Source organism: Coptis chinensis, chromosome 2, assembly GCF_015680905.1.
Source record: "Coptis chinensis isolate HL-2020 chromosome 2, ASM1568090v1, whole genome shotgun sequence".
Classification (NCBI taxonomy): Eukaryota; Viridiplantae; Streptophyta; class Magnoliopsida; order Ranunculales; family Ranunculaceae; genus Coptis; species Coptis chinensis.
The window spans coordinates 43366409-43372557 of record NC_141457.1 but is presented as its reverse complement, the minus strand read 5'-3'; the positions used below and the strand labels follow the sequence as shown (position 1 = coordinate 43372557).

The following is a 6149-nucleotide window of genomic DNA, read 5'->3' as shown; positions in this document are numbered from 1 at the left end:
ACAAGTAATCACGGGAGTAAGTTAACACTTTCCCCCCAGTCTAATAAAGCGGTTGTCGTGTGGGAATCTCCTAAGGTGCATTTTGATGGGGCGACCGGGGTCCTTGTACTTAACAATTCCATTATTTTTCGGATAAAGTTGGGAATTGTTCACTTAAAAAGCGTCTTTAGGTATGTTGGTCTTTCGCCTAGTAGTGCACAACTCTTTAAGAAACTTAGCGTGATTAGGTAGCTTTTAATAGCCGAGAAAAGGAAGGTTTATCGTTAGATTTTTGAAAACGTTCCTAATCTCCTCGAAGTTGGTATCCCTGGATAGCACGGCTAATTTTTGAGGGAATGGTGGTTTCGCTCCATATTTAGCGTATGGCTCGACTTGATGTGTAACCTTGGCTTTCTGTTTCTTAGGTTGTGGTTTAACTGGTACCTCTACGGTGGTAGGTTCTTGGTTTCTATTTCAATTATCTAGTTCGATATCCGGTGTAGGGAGTACTGATGGGGTAACTATAGGCATAGTTACTTTGTTATCTACCACCTTTCCAGAGCGGAGAGTGGTGATGGCATTCAGGTCACCTACTATTGTCGTTTCCGTACTAGTATTACCGTTTACCTCAAAGGCTGTGTTTGTTGTTTTAGGGTTTGGTATCGCTTGTCCTGGAAACACGCCTTTTGGTTGGGCTTTCTCTTGGGCTAACTGTTGTATGCCCTGATTTATGGATTGTAATATCTGTTGGTTTGATTGAGTCATTGATTGGAAAAGTTGTTGGGTAACCTGTATAAAGGCGTCGATACGGTCCGGTTGTGTAGGTGTAGTAGTCATAGGTGGTGCGACTGGAACTATCTCATGTTGATTATTTATGGGTGGGTTTTGATAGTTACTATTGTTAACCGGAACGATACCTCTATTGGTATTATAATTATTATAATTATTCTGACCTTGTGCTACACCTTGTCGTGGTTGCGCATGGTTGTTATAATTATTATAATTTCCCTGACCTTGTCCCTGTCCTTGCCTAGGTGGAGCTTGATTATAGTTGTTTGTTTGCCTAACATTTTGGTTATTAAACCCTGGAGTTGTAACTTGTTGATTGTTTCGCCAACTAAAGTTGGGATGTTGTCTCCATGGGACATTAGGAATAGGATAGTTATTAATGGAGCAAACGTTATCTTGCTCTGATTGTTGTTGTTCATAGGCGAGAGGACAATAGAGTCGAGCTGGCGGGACTCAAACAGAAATTACATGGGTTGGAGTTGACATTCATGATGGGAATAGGCTTTTGTTGAATAGAAATAGCCTCTACTTTTTTAGTTAAAGATTCGATTAAATTTTTAAGTTCTGGGTTGGGTTTCATCTCAAACATACCGACGGCCTTAACTGTTGAAGAAGAACTAGCAGAGCGGGGGCTATCATCACTCCCCAATTGTTATTGCGTTTAGTTTGTTCTTCTAAAAATTTATAAGCCTCTGAGGCTCCTTTACTTAGGAAACTACCCCCATTCATTATGTCAAGGACTTCTTTATGGTGATGTTGAAGTCCTTTGAAAAAGCCACGAACTAACGTGTCTTTTGCTAGGTTATGGTGTGGACACTCTATTAGCGAGATCGGTGAAGCGATTCCAAGCCTCGAAAATGATTCATGAGGGGTTACGTAGGAAGAAATGAATCTTGGAAAGCATTTCATCCGTCTTAGGGGTGGGTAAAAATGTTCCATAAATAGCTGAACAAGTTTAGCCCACGAGTCCCGTGAAAGTTAGGCTTGGGCGTTAACCAAGATTTTACCTTATCGGCTAAGGTGAAGGAAATACCCCGTTTAATTTGTTCCGCACCAACCGTAGGATGATGGAATGTTGTAAGGACTTGTTCAATCCTACTGGCGTGTGTTGGTAAGGTTTTTCATGGCCTAAACCATGGAAAACGGGTAACAAATTAAATATGTTTGGGGATTCAAAATCCCCACCGGGTCCGCTAGAACGATGCAAGATTTAGGGCTATCGCCAAAGCTTTGTAGAAGTCGGAGAGAGGAGTCTCTCTTTCTTCACCCATTATGAGGGTATGGTTGGTGGAATAGTAGTTAGAGGTGTTATGATTGGTATACTCGATATGTTTGTTTGTTGACGGTTAATTACGTTCGGTGTTTTTCTCCGACCAGACCTTAATCTCATGCAAGTCTAAGTCTAAACACGAAAACAACCCAAACAATCTTGATATATTAGTATGAACCTCTAACTGGAGATGCGAGGTATGGAAGAAAGGAATACCTGAAAGCGTCCTTGCTTCACTTATGAATAGCGTCTTGTTTACACGTGTTCAGTGTAAATAACAAGTTAGAATACTGAAAAAATTTAAAAAATCGAAGTTCGAAACAAACCTGTAGAAATCCGCAAAATTTTGCTTAGGGCGCAGTGCGCTTCGGAGCGCCGGATGGCTCCTAGTCCAGCCCGTGAGCGCGGGTCGCGCTTGGTAAGAGGGCGGGTCGCGCTCGAAGTCCAGTAAGTTAGGGCGGGTCGCGCTCAGGAAGAGGGCGGGTCGCGCTCAAAGTCCAGACTATAGGGCGCAGGCGCGCTCCTTATAGGCGCGATCGCGCTCCGTGTAATTTTTTCCGAATTTTTTTCAACGCTGAAACGAATAACCACAGTATGAATCAAACAAGGGTGGGTGGGTTTAATGGGACTTAAAAATGACTAATTCTACTTTGAAAACAATGCTAAAGTGCAACTAAGATGGCAGCGGCGCCATTTGATAAAAGATAAAATTCAATAGTCTACCTACGAAATGAACGATGAACTCAAAACGTAAGTAAACTAAACTAATCTTATGATGCTCATATTTATCAAAGTTTCCTACTCTCAATTCTATCAAGATAGAGTGGAGTAACAAATTCGTTCCACTCCTAGTGCTCTAGCATGGATTGTTTTATAGTCTAATTAGTCGGTCTTAAGTCAATGAGAGCTTTACAAAGGTGATTACTACGATACTTACTGAATTTGATTACTTGACTTTTAAACTACTAATGCTATGGAAATATGATTGTTTTGAATCTAGATAAATGATTAGAGGGGAATTGAATCCACCTCGAATCCAACTTAATAGCCTAACATAGATTCTTGTATCTCGATTCTTACGTTCTTACGGCAAGAAATTCGAGTTCTAATCCCTAGTGTTCATGGCATTTTACCGAAAGTACTAACTAGCATGCAAGGTCGTCCACCCATTCTCATGGTGAATCCGACCTTCTAGATTGGAATAGATTCTACAATGTTTCTACACTATACCACTAAGTTTTCATCAAGGCTTCATCAACCCCTCTAATGGAGGTTTTAGCCTTGAGTCATCAAACCATCATTTCCCATTTCATTATAACTACACATCATATTAAAATTCTAACTTAACTAAATTAACTAACAATGGTTCAATCTATTTAAACTACGGAATGATAATCAACAAGAATTAAAATCAGATCTATAAATTGAAATAACACAATTCGAAATTGATAAAACAACTATTTTATTTATCTAATCAATCAAGAACAATGATTCAAAGACTTAATCTAAAACAAGAATTAAAAATGGAACTAAAGCTTAATTTAATTAATGAAAATAGATCTAGAATTATCTATAATATTTTAGGTCTAACTAGCAAACATTAACCAAGAGCTAAACTTTGGTTTTTATACTTTCAGATCCAAAATCGAGCATGGGCTTGGAGCCATATTTTGGGCCAGAGAATCAGGCCCAAAACCCAATTCTTTCAGTCCAAAAAGGCCTCTTCAGCTGCAGTTGGCTTCCACAGACTTTTCGTCCACTTCTGCTCCTCTGATTGGGTCAAGGCTTAGACCATTGGAAAACTCTTTCCGAGCCGGTCGTGTTGACATAAGGTAGGTCCTATTCCGAGGTCTAAGTCCAAAGATATGGCCTTCGGAAGTTCTGCTGACTTGTGTGTTGTTTCAGCCCGTGTCGAATTTTCAGCTTTTGACCGGGCTTTAGGAAGGCTTTATCTTCTTGAATCTTAGCCTTTAATCACGGAACTCCTTAGTAACCGACCTTTTCTCCTTTATCTCACTAAAGTGGCACATTTCTGCACATAATGGACTTTGAAGCCTGAAATGTATAAAAACACGTAATCAGTGTTAACTCTTAATTATTACTCACATAATTGGTCCAAAAGTATGACTGTTAAAGGGTTAAAACTACAGTTTTGGGCTCTTATCAGCGTCTTTTGGTATATTGGTCTTACGCCTAGTAGTACACAATTCCTTAAGAAACTTAGCATGGTGTGGTAGCTTTTTAATAGCTTCGAGGAAGGGATGGTTTATAGTTAGATTCTTGAAAACGTCCCAAATTTCCTCAAAATTTGTATCCCTAGTTAACATGGCTAATTTTTGTGGAAACGGCGGTTTCTATTTATATTTAGCAATGGTATCACCTAGATGTTTAACCGTGGCTTCCTGTTTCTTAGGTTGTGTTGTAACTGGTACCTCTACAGTGGTAGGCTCTTCCGTTTCTATTTCGGTATCTAGTAAAATAGCAGGTGTAGGGGCTACTGGTGGGGTAACTATAGGCATAGTTACTTTGTTATCAACCACTCTGCCAGAACGGAGAGTGGTGATGGCCTTTAGCTCACCTACATTTTCATATTCATTACTAGTATTATCGGTTACCTCAAAGGCTGTATTTGTTATTTTAGGATTAGGTATTTCGTGACCTGGCAACACACCTTTGGGTTGGGCTTTATCTTGAGCCAACTGTTTGGTTAAATTATTAACGGATTGTAGAAGCTGTTGGTTAGATTGAGCCATGGTTTAGAAATATTTTTGGCTCACTTGTATGAAGGTGTCAATAAGATCCGGTTGTGTTAGTCTAGTAGTCACGGGTGGTGTGACTGGAACTATTTCACGTGAATTATTTATGGGTGGATTTTGATAGTTATTATTTACCGGAACGATACCTCTATTAGCATTATAATTATTATAACTACCTTGACTTTGTGCTTGACCTTGTCGAGGTTGCGCTTGGTTGTTATAATTATTAAAATTACCCTAACTCTGTCCTTGTCGTAGTGGGGCTTGGTTAAAGCTGTGCGTAGGCCTAAGATATTGATTATTGTACCCTTGAGGTGTGATGTTTTGGTTATTTCTCCAACCGAAGTTGGGATTTTGTCTCCAAGGGGCGTTAGGTTCACTATTAATGGAACAAGCCTGTTCATAGGCAATAGGACAGTTGGAGTCGGGATGCTCAGGGCTCCAACAGAAACTACATGGATTTGAATTTACATTCATGACGGGGATTGACTTTTGTTGTACAGAAATGGCCTCTACCTTTTTTGTGAGGGATTCAATTAGAGTTTTAAGCTCAGGATCTGATTTAACCTCAAACATCTTGGTAGCCTTTAAGCATTGAAGAACTAGCGGAGTGGGAGTAATCGTCACTACCCCCAATTATTATTACGCTTTAGTCCGATCTTCAAAAATTTATATGCCTCTCGAGGCTCCTTTACTTAAGAAACTACCCCCATTCATTATGTCTAGGACTTCTTTATGGTGGTGTAGAAGTCCGTTGAAAAGGCAATTTAACTAACGTGTCTTTACGCTAAATTATGATGTGGACACTCTATAAGGAGATCGGTGAAACGATTCCAAGCCTCTGAAAATGATTCATGAGGATTTTGTCGAAAAGAAATGAATCTTGGAAAGCATCTCATCCGTCTTTTAGGGTAGGTAAAAATGTTCCATAAACAATTTGAACAAGTTTAGCCCACGAGTCCAGAATTAGGCTTTGGGAAGTTAACCAAAGACGCCTTTATCGGCCAAGGTGAAAGGGAATACCCTTAATTTAATTTGTTCCGTGCCAACCGTAGGATGGTGGAATGTTGTTAAGACTTGTTCAATCCTACGCATGTGCTGATAGGGTTTTTCATGGTCTAATCCATGAAAAACGGGTAACAAATTAAAAATATTTTGGGGGATTCGGAAATCCCCCACTGGGTCTGCTAGAACGATGCAAGTTTTGGGGCTATCGCTCAAGGCTTTGTAGAAGTCAGAGAGAGGAGTCTCTCTTTCTTCAGCCATTATATCAGGTAGTGTGTGTGAAATAGTAGCTAGAGGTGTAGTGGTTGGTATACTAGATAGACTTGATTGTTGATGTTGTTGTGTATTTA

General features: G+C 39.8%; 1 pseudogene; it reads left to right on the top strand.

Moving 5' to 3' along the window:
* Positions 1–5583: 5583 nt before the first annotated feature.
* LOC147516132 (small nucleolar RNA R71) lies at positions 5584–5678 on the top strand (annotated as a pseudogene).
* Positions 5679–6149: the final 471 nt, after the last annotated feature.